This window comes from Carettochelys insculpta, chromosome 3 (assembly GCF_033958435.1).
Source record: "Carettochelys insculpta isolate YL-2023 chromosome 3, ASM3395843v1, whole genome shotgun sequence".
In the NCBI taxonomy this organism is placed as follows: Eukaryota; Metazoa; Chordata; order Testudines; family Carettochelyidae; genus Carettochelys; species Carettochelys insculpta.
In genome coordinates, this window is record NC_134139.1 from 80,396,127 (window position 1) to 80,414,373 (window position 18,247).

The following is an 18,247-nucleotide window of genomic DNA, read 5'->3' on the forward strand; positions in this document are numbered from 1 at the left end:
TGCTTCACATAACAAATTTGGGCTGCAGTGGGTTTTAGCCCTGTTGAAAAGGGTTCTTACACAGCTTCTTTTGTGACTGACAGAGTGGTTACTGAAAAAGCTGAGAATTTGATCCATCTGTGTTTCTTTGCTATATATAGATGTTTCGCTATGATTCACTAATACGTCAAGAAATGGAAGTTTTTTGATTGCATTCCTTTTCAATAGTAAACGTAGTACCATTAATTGTTTTATTTAAGACGGTGTGGGTGCGCTCTATATCAGTGTGCTTAATGACAACAAATAAAGACCTGTTTTGGAGGACTTCGCACTAAATCTACTGCACACTGAGGGTGTTACCTCGATTGCTAATGAAACATTTGCAATCAAATTGTCAAGCTTGGCGAACATCCGAATATCAAGTTGAATCTCCTGAGCTACAAATCTTCTCTTCTATTTTACAGAAGAGTAGTCTGTTATGAAGCTTCTGTTCCATGTGTCGGTACTTAGACTGTGATTGAATCACCTCTTAACCTTCTCATTGTTAAACTTTGAATTTGGCCCTCTTGATTCAGAGTGTGTGGGCATTTGAGGTGATGTTCTTGAAGTGATCTCTGATTGCAAACTCAAATAATATTAATATTCCAAATACAACAATAAAAGGCCTGAGCAGCTTTACTAAACTTTTCACGGTGCTGAAAGACAGAACCTGTAGAGTGTCCACATTCCCAATGTATTGTGTCGACAGAACATGGCGCTTTTGTTGACAGTGTTCTGCCTCTCCCCCATAAGGTACAATACAACAGAAAGCCAGTCTGGAAATTCCGGATACCAGGTAGCCCTGGCTGCTGTGCTTATGGTTGGCTGTTCTGTTGAGAGTGTGGCCGGGCAGTCCTGCTGCTCTCTGTCAGGAGACAGGATTGCTCTTGTGATCTCCTTTGCACTCTGGCCACAATCTGTTGACAGAGGTTTTGCCAGAAGACACCTTCCAACAGTAACTTTGGTCGACAGACCACTCTAGTGTAGACATAGCCTTTGTGGGTAGCCTAAGTGAATTGCAAACATTCATTGTCACCAGACTGGTATCTTTATCCTGGACTTGAAATAAAAATTACCTTTTGTGGCAGGTTTTAATGTGTCTTAAGAGAAAAACACTGTGCATTGCTAATGTTAACTATGGCTGTTTTTGCAAGGTGAAGAGGTTAGTAACAACAGCATGTGCTCAGAGACAAACACATGTAGGTGCCATGAGTTGTCACTTTCATGTCCTCCCCCTTGGTGTGCTCCCAGAGGTCAGTTAAAATTAGTTTTGCTGGAGGCTGGGAGCAGTTTGCAGGCCTGGAGAGGAGGGGAGATGGGCAGAGACTAAGAGGGAAATGAAAAAGAACAGGAGCAATCATATTTTACAGAGTCAGGTACAAATCTACTAGTTACTGTTTCCCTTTGTGGCGGTATGTCATGGGCCTACATATGAACCATGTAGAGCCCTGCGGGGGTAATCCAGCGGCAAATGTGGCCATGAAGGTAGAACGCAATTCTGCTTCTCCCCCAGGCTGCATTAAATAATACATATTTAACGTGATGACAGGTTTCTGAGGGCTGGGGCCCCAAACAGAAGAGAAGAAAGGCCCAAAGCACCACGTGAGCTAGGGAGACACTGCGATTTGATTTCAGACATTAGCAACACTTGGAGTGACTGGCATGTGATGAAAGAGAAAATTTAACCCTGCCTTGCATGGTGGATTATTGCAGCACTGAAGGGGAAAATGGCCCATTTCTGAAGCCTTAGCCATTAGCTTGGAAAGAACTTTCTGCTCACTGCTTAAAATGCCTGAGCGAACACACGCTTATCTAGCTCACATGGCACTGAGTAATGTTTATAGCTAAGCTAACCCCTTCTAAAGCGTGTGCTTTTTTGGCGTGTGCCCAGAGACTTAGTCACATACACGCAGAGTCTCACAACCACAGGGTGGCCGTTTCTACACAGGCCACTTCCTTTGGAAGTGGCATTCTAACACACGGAGCGAAAGATGATAATGAGGTGCAGATGCAAATTCCTTGTGCCTCATTAGCATAACGTCATGTGATTTGGAGTCCAGAATACCGTTCTTCCGGACTCCAAAACACTGTGTAGAAGTGTGGCCCTGGGGGGCTTCTGGAAGGAAGTCATCCTTCTGGAGGCCGCTTCTTCCCAAAAATTTTCGGTCTTCTGGACTGCAAATCATGAGATGTTATGCTAATGAGGTGTTGGAAATTTGCATCCGCGCCTCATTAGCATCTTTCACTCCATATATTAGCATGCTACTTCCGAAGGAAGTGGCTTGTGTAGAAACAACCAGTGTGTCTACACAACAGCACTATTTCAAAATAAGCTATTCTGGAAGAGATTTTTTTGGAATAAGTTTATTTCAAAATAGCGCAGCTGCACATGAAATGCGTATTAAAATAGCCCTCAGCTATTTCAAAGTAGCACATCCTGACACAATGAAGTGTATTTTGAAATAGTACCATTGGCTGTGCAATGGCTTATTTTGAGATAGGTTCTATTCTCTTTTACACAGCCCCTATTTTGCAATACCTATAGGTGCTATTGCTCACACAATGAGGTTTACCTATTTTTGAAAAAACCTGCTGGCTATTTGAAAATTATTTCAAAATGGCAGTTGCATTGTGTAGACACTCGCTAAGTTATTTTGAAATAATGGCTGTTATTTCAAATTAACTAGTTGTGTAGACATGCACTCATACATCTGACGAAGCGGGTCTTTGCCCATGAAACCTTATGCTCCAAAATATCTGTTAGTCTATAAGGTGCCACAGGACTTCTTGTCATTTTTGAAGACACAGACTTACTCAGCTACTCCTCTGATACATCCAAACAAACTACCTTATATGCTTGCCCACTGATACACAAATCCTTTGTCTCCAAGAGAAGGTTAAAATGAATTTGATTTATAGTAGCCACATGTATGAAGATACTACCCTACATGGAAAAGAGAATTAAGTGCCCTTGGAAGTTACTGGAGATGGTTTATTTAGATCTGGGGAAGGATTTATGTTAGTTGGAAGAATGAAGAATTTCTCAATAGTAGATGGACAGATTTCTCTGGATGAAAAATGAGCTGTCTTAAGACTCACAAAATGGAATAAGGAAGTCTTTTAAACTATTAATTCTTTTTTTTTAAATGTGGGGAAATGGAAATTTATAATGACAACATAGCATATGGCTAAGGGAAAATGAGGCATTTTTCAATTCATACTGCATGGGAGGATTTCAATACTGGCACACTCGTTTGAGCCCTCATCCAGCAGACAACTTAAGCATGTGCGTAATTCTAAACACGAGAAGTCTAACTGATGTCAGTGGCACTACCTGCTTGCCTAAAGTAGCACACATGCTTAAGAGCTTTGGTGATCAGGGCCTCATTGAATGGCGTCTTAAAAATTAAACTTCCGCCTGACCTTTATATTGAACTTTTACATGTATCCCACTTCAGGTTGCACTGCAAAGCCCTAACTTAGGTAGGGCGACCATATCTCCCTGTCCCAAATATCGGACAGGGAGATACGGGGGTGGGGAGGGGTGACTCCTCCCAGCTCCACCACGCCCTGGGAAGCCAGGAAGGAGGTGGTAGCTGCCAGCCTTCTCCGGGAGCCCCAGGGAGGCAGTAGTCACTGGGAGCCCCGGAGAAGCGGCAGCCACTGGCACTCTCTGGGAGCCCTGGGGAAGTGGCAAGGCCGTGGCAGCTGCCCACGCTTCCCCGCTTTCCCAAGGCTTGGTGAAGTGACTCCCGCCAGCAGCTGTGCCTGAGCAGCTGCTGGTGGAAAAACATTAGTCGGGGAGGGCTCAAATACGGGCCAATTAATCCCTTTTCAAAAAATAAATCGGGACGCCTTTTTGGCATCCCAAATATGGGGCCATCCCACCTTATACAGAATGTACGGTCACCCTAAACTAAAGAGAAGTTCACAAAAAGTTTCATAGAGATTTGAGCCTGGGCTGATTTGAGATGAAAAATCCCTGTGCTTTGGACTTGCCTGGTTAAAGACCAGAAATCAGGCCAAAAATGGAACTTTGATTGACTTTTGCTCTATTTCCCTTTGAATATTTGGATTCATCTAAACTGTAAAATTCAAAGTTAAATTCAGGTAGTACAAACACCTGGATGGTGAAATTGAATAACAAAGTTTGCAGAAGTCCCCATGAAATGGAAATCAGAGGAGTGTTCAGCTATAGTTTAGAAATATACCTGCGTTTTGGAGCTAATTATCTGAAAAAGGTATTTGTCCTTCACTTATGACAAAGTCTCAGCTGAGGGTCTGTGCTCCCTAGCAAAAAGTGAAGGCACAACATAAGAGGCTTGTCAACCTGTTAGAAAGACATCCAACGCAATCACTCAGCAGTGCTGGGATGTCTTTCAGAGTTGCCCTTAACAATGGCTGAACCTTATGAACTTCAAAGGTCAGATATGCTGTAAGTAAGCTAGATCAAAAGTTGGACTTTGAACCTAAATCCTGACTGCTTATCCATTTATTTTAACCCATTCCTTATGGTGAATTCCCCCAGTCCCATCATGATACAATGGAAAACATTTATTTCTTCTAATACTGACCAAGATGCTTCATTAGAATAAGGAAAACAGTTACCCCCAAAACTACTCTGGAATGCTAGTCTTGCAAGGGAAACCACACATTCTCACATCTCCAAGGAGGTGACCTGAAGACTACCCCTCCATTCTCGTCATGTTGGAGAAGACTAGAAATGCTACCTCCTTTCTCCTGTAGGACCGTTAGAACTCTAGCTGCTTGGCCCTGCTGCTACTGCAACTGTGTTCCCCATGCTTTGCCGTGATAGGCTTCCAAATGTGCTCCTCACCACAAGAGCTGTGAGATTTGTGCTCCAGTAGAGGAACCATTCACTCTGAATAGTCACAGAGGGATAGCCATGTTAATATGTAGCTTCACAAAAAACAGGCAGGCCTGTAACACCATAAAGACTGACACATTGATTTATAAGGTCATGAGCTTTTGTGGGTAAGGCCTCACTTCTGTAAAGTCTGGCTTCTTATTTTCTACTTGAACCTGAAGTAGTGGGCCTTACCCACAAAAGCGCATGCACCCTTGTAGCCAGGAAGGATAACAGCATATTCGGATGCATTAGGAGAAGCATTTCCAGCAGATCTAGAGAAGTCATTATTCCCCTCTATTCAGCACTGGTGAGACCTCATCTGGGGCCTTCCAGTATAGAAAGGATATGGATGCATTGGAGCAGGACCTGTGGAGGGCAACAAAAATGATTAGAGGCTGGACCACATGGCCTATGAAGAAAGGCTGAGGGACTTGGACTTACTTAGTTTGCAGAAGAGAAGAGAGGGGGCGATTGATAGCAGCTTTTAACTCCAAAAGTGGGGCTCTAAAGAGGATGGTGAGAGGCTGTTCTCAGTAGTGACAGACAGCAGAACAAGGAACAATGGTATGAAGTTATAGAGGGAGAGGTGTAGGTTGGATATTAGGAAAAACTATTTCACAGGAGAGTGATGAAGCATTGGAATGAGTTACTTAGAGAGGTGGTGGAATCTCCATTATTAGAGGTTTTTAAGTCCCAACTTGACAAAGTCCTGGCTAGGATGGTTTTGTTAGGGTTGATCTTGCTTCAGGCAGGGGGCTGGACTAGATGACCAAATAAGGTCCCTTCCAGCCCTAGGATTTTATGATTCTATGACCTCCTGTGTAACACAGAACAAAGAACCTCACAGTAATTTCTGCATCAAACCCGTAACTTCAGTTGGAGCTAGACTTACAGTTTAGAAAGATTGTTACGTGAATGGTTTCTGAATGACAAAATGCAATTGTGTCACATCATAAGTCTGTTACGGGCATCATCATCGATGTCTGTGGAGTCCATTTATTGACTCCTAAATTATACTTGGATTGTAAATTCACTGTCTTTTCATTATGTGTTTGCACAGCACATACTACAGCAGGGCCCTGGTTCTATGATTAGAAGTCTAGGTGTAATGGCAATACAAACCAATAATAAATGGCAAGAAAAACCCCATATGTGAATGGATCACTCATTTATTCTCACCACACCCCCCCACTAGCCACGAATCTGTTACTATAGGATATTATTTTTTATTTGATAACAAGTGGTCCACAGCTATAATAATGACTTGTTGGAAGAGCAGGTTAGAGAGAAAGGCAGCTACTGTAATTTGTAAGTGATATAGCCAGATAGTCAGCTTTTTAATTTGTTGTTGTTGACTTGATCAGTATCTGAGAGTACCCTCCGTGGACTCACTTGGGTGAAGGCAAAAAGAAAGATAGGTCAAGAAAATCTTCTTCTGCCTGCTCTTTACAAGCTTAACCTGTAGCTCACTGAAGTCAATGGCAAGACTTAGTGGATTTAAAGGGAATTTGGACCAGGCCAGCCTTGGCTTAAACCACAAATCTGAGTCCTGCCTTCTTTCCAGTCTCATTGTAAACCTCCCACTATCCCAATTCTGACACACACACACACACACACCCAACTGTCAGGTGATTTTTCAGAAAAGCAAAAACAGGAAAAAAATTAAATGCCATATTTCACATTTTTTCAGCCCCCCCATTTCTGACACCTCTACACAGGCCCTCCTCAGTAAAACTCTACCCAGAACAAAATGTTTCATTTTGAACTTTGAAGAGGTGGGGTGGGAATTTTGCATGTGATTTCTTTTAGGGGAAATTGGGTTGAAAATTAGGCTTGGAATGGGCAGCTAGCATCAAGTTTAGCTATGGAGCAGCGAGAGCTACAGTATATGATCCAGAACACAAGAATGTATAAGAGCAGCTCAACTGTACTGGTGGCTATTGGTGAAGAACACTGGGCTATTTATTTTTATAAGGACACATTTTTGCTATGCGTTAATCCAGCCAAAGACATTAAGTTTTGGGAGCAATGTGAAATTCCTCTAATTACTCCTGCATTGCAGTACAACCCTTGGTTCACAAGATGGTTTAGATACTATTCACCCAACTCCAATCTGCTCATTCATCCAGAAAGGCTGTACCAGCTGCAAAGAGATGCCACTATTAATATACAGCCTGGTCTGAGCAAAAGAGGAAAGTCCATGGGGAAACGCCCAGCCGGTGATGGCAGTTGACAGGCCTCCAAGGCTGAATTGCTGGATGACTTTAGGTGTTTTTACAATTTTCCTGCAGGTTGCCAGGGTTTTTTTAAGCACTGTGTACCTTCCTCAGAGTCACTTTCTGCCTCCTGCCCCTGCTTTCCCTGCACATGCATGCATCACTGCACGATTTTTCATCCTTGTTTCACGGTGTGATTGAGGGGCAGGGGGGGCAGGAGGAGAGAAGTTGCCACATGTGACCCTACAGTGTGACAACCTGTCCAGCTAGGGAGGAGCAGAGGGAGGGTTCTGAATGGAGTCATTCTTGAAGTCAGTTTGAATCAATTTAATTGTTAAAATCTGGGAGCCAGAGGGAGGAAGCAGACCTCAAGCTAACACTGTGGGGTTAATGAAAAAAGTAGTGATAAAATATAACCTTATCGCCCGCTGTGCAGCAAGTCTCTTAGAGATTAGAAAGTTATTGAGGGAGAGAACAATTAAAGTGATTTGTAATTAACTCTGCAGAGAGTAAAAACAGCAGAGTTAATGGGAGACAAAAATACCACTTGCTGTGTTTGTCCCTAACAAATGTTTTTGTCTCTAACCCTTTTCCCTCTGTGCCTCCTAATAACTTTGAAGAGTTGGCAAGTATGCGTTTGAGTGCAGGGCCACTATGTGTGGTTTTATAATTGACGCTTCCATTGCTGAGCCCCTTCCTAGCCAACACAGATTTCAAAGGTATTCTTAGTCCACAATCGTAATGCAACTATACATGGGGGTGACTAGTTCTGATACTTCAGGTAGCTGTATACATATTCACCCAAGGCAAGAGTGGCTGCAGCGGCGGGGAGGCATGTTCAGGGTTTTTATATATATATATATATATATAGTGTGTGTGTGTGTGTGTGTGCGTGCGCACGCGCGCATTGGGGGCAGGAGGGAGGAAGTAGGAGGAGGAGAAGAAAAGGAAAAAAAAGTGTGGGGGAGGTCCCCTGTCATTAATAGGACCTCTGGAAGGAGTAAATTAAGCAGGATGGGTGCCATCCCCGTGAATATCAGTGGTGGGGGAATTGCCCTTGTAATGCATAAGAACTGAGATCTCTGTTAAACCTGGATTCTTATTACCTGTTCCAAATCTGATGAAGTGGGTCTTACCCACAAAAGCACATTACCTACTAAAGAAAATTCTTAGTCTTTGAGGTGCTACAGGGCTGGGTCTACAATGCGCAGCTTTCCTGGAAGATCCGTGCTAATGAGCAGCCTCGAAATTACAAATGGCTGCTCATTAGCATGATCCTGTGGCTCATTAGCATAGCCATGTGAAAGCTTGGTCTCAGCGGAGGGGGGTGCTGCAGGAAAGAGGCCATGTGGACGTGCCCCTGCTTGCAAAAAGCCCCTCTGTCGCCAGACCCTTATGCCTGAAAAATATCAGGCATAAGGGTCTGGCAACACAGGGGCTTTCTGCAGGGAGGGGCAAGGCCACACGGCTTCTTTCCTGCCGGCACTCCCCTCTGCTGAGGCCGAGCTCTCACACAGCTATGCTAATGAGCTGCAGGAGCATGTTAAAGAGCAGCCATTTGTGAGTTCGAGGCTGCTCATTAGCACGGATCTGCCGGGAAAACCACACCGTGTGGACCCAGCCCAGGACTGCTTGTTTTCGTGAAACGATAGAGTAACATGGATGCCCCTCTGAGATTAGAGCAAGTTGTGCTCAGGGTACCTCTAGTTCTGCGAGCTTCATTCAGACACCCCTGCACTCTTTGGCACAGTGTGATGTAATCACTTTTCATATTTTTAGAGGCAGAACAATCTCAAATGCTATGAATGGCCATAACAAAACACAGCAAGAGGGTTTTCTCTTTCTCAGCAATACCGTGGCAATTACGGAGGTGGGAGAAGAAACAAAACAGAGAAGACGAGGAAATAAGAGGGAAGGGAATGAATGGGTTCTATTTAACGAGCTATTTAATTCTATTATTAATAGTAGTAATAGTAGTTATCAGGCAGTTGCTATTGCTCATTATTTTAGTGTTCATCACAGGCAATTTCTTGGTAAGCCTGGGGAGGAAAATCTTCTATCCACAGAACAGATATAACACAAATAGCAGCACAGGAAGCACACGCATTACCCTGCCATTGAGTCCAAATCCTGATCTAAAGAGGCCACATCAAGGTGTCATAGGAAAATGTAGTGTCCATGGCGCAGCCAGTCTGTGGCTTCCTTGCAGAGACTGTCAGCTAAGGTGCCAATTTGTGCCGGCTGAGGCAGTGGTTTAATGATAGGGACACCTGCTGTCTGTGAAGCCAGCCGAGATCTATTTGGCGCGCTCTTCCAACGAGCCTCGGCGGCTGCAAACTGCTCTTCCATAAAAGCAAGCAGCTTTGTTTAGCAACTAGGGTAGATAGTCTGAAGGCTTCAGAATGCGAGCACAGAAGCAACAGTCATTACAGCAATATAAAGGAGTTTATTTATTCAGCAGCACTACATCTGCCAGGGGGTTGTGAAGTAATCTGTTGCTACAGAATACAATAAATTCATTCTCAGAGTGGGGAAAAAGAGAGAGTGCGCGATCCATGTCTGTGCTTTTAAAAAGCCATCAGTTTCAGGGAAGAGCTAGGGGGAATATTTTGGTGTAGATAATACCATCCTGATAATCACTAGACCAACAGAAAGACTGTCTGTCTTTGGAAGAGCTACTGCCCCTATATGACAGTCCTGTGGGCCTCTAGTGTACAATAAGAATGGCTATACTGGGTCAGACCAAAGGTCCATCTAGCCCGGCATTCTGTCTTCTAATGAAAACAACAAGGAATCTGGTGGCACCTTAAGGACTAACAAATTTATTAGGGCATAAGCGTTTGTAGTTACAACTCACTTCCTCAGGTGGTTGATGTGGAAGAAAGGGATACACAGAGAGAAGTGTAACATCAGTACTAATTAAATTAGGATGGAGGTGGCCCACCTCCAACAGTGATTAGAAAGTTAGAGTACCTGAAGTTAACTATACACCTCCAGTTTTCATTCAGAACACATCACGTGATCCATTGTCCGCAGCCAAGCCCTAAGATACAATCGTGTTTGCTCCCATCCTTCATCTCTATCTGGCATTCTTTAAACCACAATATCCAGCTGAGGAAGTGAAGAAACAGACTGATGGAGCCAGGCAGGTACCCAGAGGTCACCTATGACAGGACAGACCCAACAAAAAAGGAACAGAATGGCACTGGCCATTACCTACAGGCCCCAGCACAAACCTCAACAGCACCTCATTAAGGATGTACAGTCTATCCTATATGATGATCCCTTGTTCTCACAGATCTGGGGAGGCAGGCCAGTCCTCACTTACGGACAGCCGCCCTCCCCCAGTGGGAAACAAATACTCACCACCAACTTCACAGCCGACAACAGAAACACTAACCCAGTAACCAGTCCCTGCAACAAATGCCATTGCTAACTCTGTCCACACATCTACCCTAATGATACCATCACAGAACCTAACCACATTAGCTATACCCTCAAAAGCACATTCACCTGCACATCTACTAACGTGATATATATCATTGTATGCCAGCAATGCCCCTCTGCCATGTACATTGACCAGACCAGACCGTCTCTACACAAAAGAATAAATAGACAGAAATCAATCAAAAATGATAACACACACAAACCAGTGGGGGGAGTATTTTGACCTCCCGCAAGTAGCCATTCATAGACAAAAATACTTCAAAAACAGACTCCAGTACGAAACTGCTGAGCTGGAACTGATTTGCAAATCTGAGACCATCAGAATGGGGTTCAATGGAGACATAGGATGGCTCTTCATTGTAATAAGTAATTTCTCCCTCAGGTATTCTCACCTCTTCATCACTGTTGGAGGTAAGTTACCTCCATCTTGATTTATTTAGTTACATTTATGGTGTTACACTTCCATCTATGTATCCCTTTTCTTTCTCTTCAAGCATCTGAAGAAGTGAGTTCATCGCATGAAAGCTTATGTTCTAATACAGCGTTTCCCAAAGCATGGCACACGGACCAGTACTGGTCCTTGGAAAAAAAATAGTGGTCCTAAAAAATCATGCAGATTATTGCTATGTACTATTATGATTGTGAACAAACAATAAACAGTGAAAATCTATCCAGTTTTCATTTTTATATGTATTTATATTTTAAGCCAAAAAAAAGGTACTGAAAAAATTGGGTCCCAACTATATAAACTATGGGAAACACTGTTCTAATAAATTTGTTAGTCTTTAAGGTGCGATCCAAACTCCTTGTTGTTTTTTTCTGAAACAGAGTAACCCAGCTACCTCCTTGTAATCCTCCTTACAAAAATGGTCAGTGCAAGGTGCCCTAGAGAGAATGAATGGAGTAGGTAATCATCAAGTGATTCATTCCCTTTTTCTCATTCCCAGCCCTGACAAACAAAGGCTTGGGACATCATCCCTGCCCATACTGGCTAACAGCCATTGATGAACCTATCCCCCACTATTAATTTATCTAGGCTTTTTTTTTTAAAAAAAACCCTGTGCAAGTCGTGGTCTTCCCAACTGGTAGACTAACATAGCAAGCACAAAGCATATGACTAAATGAAACACTGTTTAAACGTAGGGTAGGGCTTGCCAGAAAACATTTCTGTTTCATGAATAAGATCAAGGATTTGAAATTTGTTTTATTTCCAATGTGGAACAAAAAAGTGAGACCTTCCAAACGCTCTGTGAAAAGCCATGAGCAAGTAATCCACTTCAGAACGGCCAATTGCCCGGTGGATAGGGTGCTTAGTTGAGATGTGGGATGCTCAGATTCTAGGCCCTGCTCTGCCTGATTTTTCAGCAACAAAGGTAATCTATGTCTCCCATGTCCCTGTTGAGTGCCCACAGCACCAAGCAACTCTCTCTCTCTCTCTCTCTCTCTCTCTCTCTCTCTCTCATTCTCACACACACACACACACACACACAATGTCCGTGTCTACACTTGGCCAAAATTTCAAAAGGGCCATGCTAATGGCCAAATCAGAGAATACGAATGAGGTGCTAAAATGAATATTCAGCGTCTCATTAGCATGCTGCCGGCCGCGGCACTTCAAAAGTGCCGTGTTTCAATCACATGCAGTCATCTACAGGGGGGGTCCTTTTCGAAGGGACCCCATCAGCTGGAATAAGGGGATTTGGATGTTTGTGGGGTCCTTTCTAAAAGGGCCCCATGTAGATAAGCTGCGCACAATCAAAATGTGGCATTTTCAAAGTGTCATGACTGGCAGCACGCTAATGAGGTGCTGATATTTATTTCAGCGCTTCATTAATATTCTACAAATTGGCCATTAACATGGTCCTTTCAAAATTTTGGCAAAGTGTAGACACAGCCAATGTGTTTTGGTTTTTTTTTTTTTTAATTGATCAGCTCTAGTACGATGTGATTGAAAAACACAGGTAGATGTGGATTCTACCTGAGCATAATCAGTCTTAAGTAAAACTCTTATACGTGTCTCTTTATGCTGTCTGAGCCTGAAACAGGAAATAAGAGCAGATATAAAGTTCCAAGAAACATAGCTGGGTGTTGCTTGGATTCAGGGTTTTAATTTAAATCATTATTTATATAACTTGGATCCAGCTTTTGTTTTAAAATTTAAATGTTCTACAAATTTTTTGTCAGGGAAGGAAATCAAGGAATTTAGGTATGGATCCCCCTCTAGCATGAAAGTAAATTTCCTGTACATACTATAATTCCTTCATGCAAGCTTCAAGAGACTGGTAAGCCACGATACTTTTGAAATGAGGCTCAGAAAATGATATTACAATAGTGCTGAACTGCTCAAATGACTAAATAGAGGCTTCTCTTTTGACATGAAGGGCACATTTGCAATCAGACACAATGGGAGCTGTAAAATACTGCAGCTAGATGTGCAGTCACAGCTCCCAGGCAGGTGTTTAATTCAGTGTCAGCAGAAGCAGTGGAAGACACTAATGAGAGAACCACATACCCAGACTAGCAGATCTGAGTAGATGTAAGGCTAAGTGTGATTATATGGGAGGGTTACCATATTAAAAAGGACACCCCTGAGAGGGGGTGTGTCTGTATCAGTAGCTACCAACTCACCTTGTATTAATGTTTTTGTGTGTGTGTGTGTGTGTGTACACACACACACACACACACACACGATAATACAGTAGTTTTCAGCTATGGGTGTGCCAAGAGAACTGTCCAAGTGTGCTGTGAAATTGGGTCAGTTTCGCCTTGCTGGGGCTCTCTGCAGAGCCTCTGCAAGGGGAAATGCTGCTCCCCAGGGGACCCCGTTCACTCTGGGAGATGGCTGAAATGCTGCGTCCCAGTTCGAATGAGCTGGCGGGCAGCCTGCCCCAACTCCCTGCTGTGGCAAGGGGGAGGGAGAGAGGGCAGGAGCCTGTTGGAGCTGTGACACAGTTTAAACGCTGCATCTTGGCTCCAATGGGCTGACAAGGAGGGGAGCCTGCTTTGCGTGACCGCTCGTTTACTCAACATCCATAGCATGGCGTTGAGTGGATTTTGAAAATGTGTCTGTGCTCGCTGTCCAAGATGGATTATTCTGTGGTGGATTGGAAACATGAATGCAGCTGATCCTTGTTTAACATCTGGTATGCACTACTGTGTTGCAAACCTTTCTAGTAAGACTGTAAACATAGTAAATATAAGTAAATGTAACATTTAAGAGCAATCAATTCAGCTGAAGAAGTGGGTGTGCCATGGAATCGTTTGTCTCACTGAAGCGTGCCATGTTACTGAAAAGGTTGGGAACCACTGCTATATTATTCTATAATATACAACACATTAATGCAATGTGAGTTGGTAGAAACTGACACGGATACACTTCTTCTCAGGGACATCCTCTTTTCTGAAAGGTCAAATATGGTAAGCCTGTTTGTTGTATGATATCCTGGACAACCCGAGGCTCTATCTTTTTGAATGAGTGAGGAAGCATGACAGAAAAGAGAAACCCACAATCCTGCAGCCAAAAAATGACTCCCCCAACCCAACCAACAGTTTGTGAATGGAAGTGACTGACAGGCCCAGGTGATGTTGCTGCTGCTTGTCTGGCCACGTCCAATGCTCCTGACAGATGTTTTAATCTACTGTTTGAAGAATGACTTCTGCACAGCTCTGCTGTTCAAACATCTGTTTCTGTTTAGATAGAGAGAGTCGTTTCAAACTGCACTGGCCATGCCACACACTGGGAATTGTTTAAACGGCAACCTGGGTTGCTTACATTACTCCATTACAGTAAGAGGAGGATTTACTGTGGCAAAGCTTGACCTATTTTTAAGCCCCATGAAACAGATCATTCACGAAAAGGGAACAGTTTAGCTTCCTAAATACATCCTTTAGAAAAAGGAGGTATTTACAATCATAAACCCGTAAATACATCTTTGGAAAGCAAAGCTTTCTGTTTCTGTCCTTGCTCAGGTTTCAGCTCTAGACATTGTAGTTATGCAATGATTTCACTGTTATCCTTGATTTTTCCAGTTTGTGTGTGTGTGTGTTTTGATATGACACCTCTTGCCCTGCTGTTCTCAACACCTTATGATCACTATTACTCCAAATAGCACAGGACACATTGTGTGTCAGAAGACATTAACACAAGGTTTCCAGCGGAAAGGAACTTCAAGAATCCAAATCAAAATGATGGTCCTCTGAGCCCCACAGGAAATCAACCAGCACAGCCCCAGCAGGAGGCAAAGAACTTTTATACCCATAGATGTTTGTACCTTCCATGTACCTCTGAAGTTAGAGAGGGCATGTTTACCTCTGCTCGCTCTTCTCCAGCTTGTCTATTAACTCAAACCTTGGCTCACAAAGGGTATTTCCAAACCACATTCTGTACAATGCAGGTTTTTTTTTCAACTGTCAAATAATTGATGTATAGGGCATAAAAGGATTACATGGAGTCCCAGCCATCAACTGGAAGCTCCTGCAATTTAGCCTATTGCTTGTGTTAGTGTAACAGGTGTGGTGTGCTTTGTTATTGCATTTGGCTTATTTCCAGTGATGAAGCATTCCCTTGGGTTCTACTTTTAAAAATAGAAGACATTGGAGCACTGCCTACCATGTGATAGAATGAGCACACTGTGGGTTTGACCCCTTCTACTCCGAACAGGAATTAGTGGGATAAAACCACATGCTGCACAACCGTGCTACTTGTTTTCTTTATCGTCCTTTCCCCATCTGGGAATTTTCAGCACAGAAGTTGACACAGCACTCATCCTTGTCAATGGTAAGCTTCTTTAACTCACAGCTTTAATCCGTCAAATATATTAAGGCTTTTCCATCATTCCATAATGTTTGCCTTCTTTGTGGATGAAAGACCTAGAAAAAAGATGCCCTGGAGGATTATATAGCAGAAGCATGATGGTTAGTGTTGTCTTGTCTGATATACATTCTTCATTGCAATATACATGAGTATGAATATGTTCTCATGACATACGTCATCAGATTTATTTTTATTTATGATCTACAGGCTAGGTTATACGGCCCAGGTTCACCAAGGTACGTAAGCACGTGCCTAACTTTAGCCCTGTGAATAATCTCATTGAAGTCAGTGGAACTATAGTGCTCACATTCTTCAAGTTGTGTGTGTGCTTTACCACCCTGCTGAACCAATACTCCTAATAATTATCCGGGAAAGAAGAGCTGGCTCCAGTTTCATCACAATGAACCATTCTTTCAAGTAAGTATCAAAAAGCAGCAAAAGAAACTAATGGCATTGCCTGTGACTCACCTCTTGACCAACTTCCCCTCAGTTAAATGACTAAGGGGAAAAGAGGAAACCCCATGAATCATAAACACATTAACGTCAGGTAAATACGCTAGGAAAAGAAGAAGCTAACATAAAGAGGAAAATTCCTAGTCAAAGATTAACAGTGGATGGTATAGATGATGTAATAACCCGTTACTGTGAAAAGACTCATAGAACAATGGGAGACTCTCTTTAAGAAGGTATTTGGCCTAAGGAATTGATCCCTTTGGAGCTCTTATGGAAGAGGAATCTATCCAAAATGGGAATCATGGAAGAAACATTTTTTTTTCAGCCTTGATAAAACATGGCAGGCAATTTGCTCAGACACAACAATGGACTTTGGTGAAAATACTATATAGTGGGTGAAACAGCTTCCTCAAGTAATTGTTCTCATGGTCCCACTTCTGGTATGCACATGCCCTGCGAAGACAAAGTGGATTATTTTGGTCAGCGGTTTCCTTTGGGACCACACCACCACATGGTTTTCTGTAAGCTTCACAGCCACCTAGCTAGCACTGTGCTGGCACTTCAGGTACCTGAGCAAGGAAGGGAGGACACACCACACCCAGCCTAGCCTACAGCCTGGTGGCTGTGGGGAGGGATGGCCTGAACCAAGTGTCTTCCCTGGCCTGAAGGCAACCATGGCACAGCCCCACCCCCCACCTCCCTATTGTGATCAGAGCTGCCCAGCCCCAGGCCCCCACCTGCTGCAGCCAGAGCAGCCCAGCCCCAGACCTCCTCTGCCCCAGAGGAGGGGCCCATCTGCTGAGCTCTCCTGCTCTGGATGGAGTGGCCTGGCTCTGGGGCTCCCATGCCTGTATATACATAGGCGCATTCAGTATGTTTGTCCCCACGCTGTACAAAAAGTATTTTCAAAGCCATCAAAAGCTGTTAGACACTTTCTTGCAGTTTTGCACAGAATACAACAATTTCTGTTCTGACCTTAAAAATTTTCAAAAGACTATTTCTTTTGCAGCACAACCCATCCTTTCAAAACCACTATTTTGGGCTTTATTTGGTAAAATTAAGCTAGAAGAAATTGCCAATTTTATGTAGCGGGTGGAAAGAGTGCAGAATTTTTGTTAGGGGAAAAAAAGCAATATTTCTGTCTGCATCAGCAGCATTCAATTTAACTCAATGTGCTGGCTATCTGGGTGCCGGATCACTGAGCTTTTACTTTATGTTCAGAACAGTCTCTGCTTTCAAGGGTTCTTATTCTCTATAAATACAGATAAGTAATTTTAGCTGATGTCTCACTCACACGCACAAAAATTAATAACTATTGCCAAGTGAGGGAGGGAACCTAACAGAGCAAATTTTTCCAGCAGCCCTGAACTGTGATTCAATTTCACATTTTTATATGATTGGGAATGGTTTGTCTTAAAAAAAAAAATCACACTAAAAATCAGGACTAAGATTCCATAAGCCAATATGGTTACACCCATAAAAATGGTATCTGTTCAGTGGTTCTGGGTTAGTCGTTCAGGACAGAGATTTTCAAATAGAGATTTGTCTAGTGTAGGGTATTCTAATGACCTTAGCCTTAAATGCTTTAGGTGCTATGCACTCAACTCTATGACACACAAGGATACTTATTTTTATCTTTGACTGAAGACACAGCATAAGAGCTCCCTATCAGGGCAGAGCATAATAGGCTGCCAGATAAGGTGTGCTTTAGCATCCTTGTTGTATACGGAAGACAAAATATTTGAACATGCTCCACATCTTCAGCTCCACATGTGCCTTAAAAGGCTAAAAAATGTGAATGTTGGGAGAGGGAGCATCTAAATTATTCAACTCCAAGTCTTACCTGTGGCCAGTTAGCCACTTCTACCCAAACAGATGCCACTGGTTACATATAACAAAGATAAATGCAGCAGTAAAGATACATTGCTGTGCTGTGTTTATTAAATCGCTGTATTTTTAGGGAATTCCATGGCATTGTTTGTTTGATATATAAATATTTTAAGTCTCTGTCGGTAACTAAAGCTTGTGTGTGTATATTATACAGCCTACTCCCTTATCCGGTTAAGAGAAGCAACAGATGCAGATTGTCTAAACAAACATTTTGTTTCTTCCACCAGCTGGTTTGATCATCATTTCTCTGTCTACCGCAGCCTCCTTCGGTAATTTTTGTTGAGCACATTATTATTACAAGTAAAGACATTAGCTGTGGTCTTCCCCTATGTTAAAAGGCCATTCACACCTTCAGCCAACAGCTCCATCCAGTCAAAATGAATGAGTTCTCCTATTAAGTCCCCCTTCCTCAAAATTAATCCCAGCTATTCATGAGAAAACAAGAACAGCCACATTGGATTAGACCAATGGTCCATCTAGCCCAGGATCCTGTCTTCCACCAGTGGCTGATGCAAGGGAGTGAACAGAGGAGTGAGTGAA

General features: G+C 43.0%; 1 protein-coding gene across 2 annotated transcripts in view; it reads right to left on the reverse strand.

The window, feature by feature from the left end:
• Positions 1 to 5,209: 5,209 nt before the first annotated feature.
• Positions 5,210 to 18,247, reverse strand: part of ERMARD (ER membrane associated RNA degradation) — a 103,254-nt gene continuing 90,216 nt past the window's right edge. For both annotated transcript variants that reach the window (XR_012644988.1, XR_012644987.1), the window contains exon 21: positions 5,210 to 5,254. The gene's annotated coding sequence lies outside the window, so the exon portion shown is untranslated. The remainder of the gene's footprint in view (positions 5,255 to 18,247) is intronic.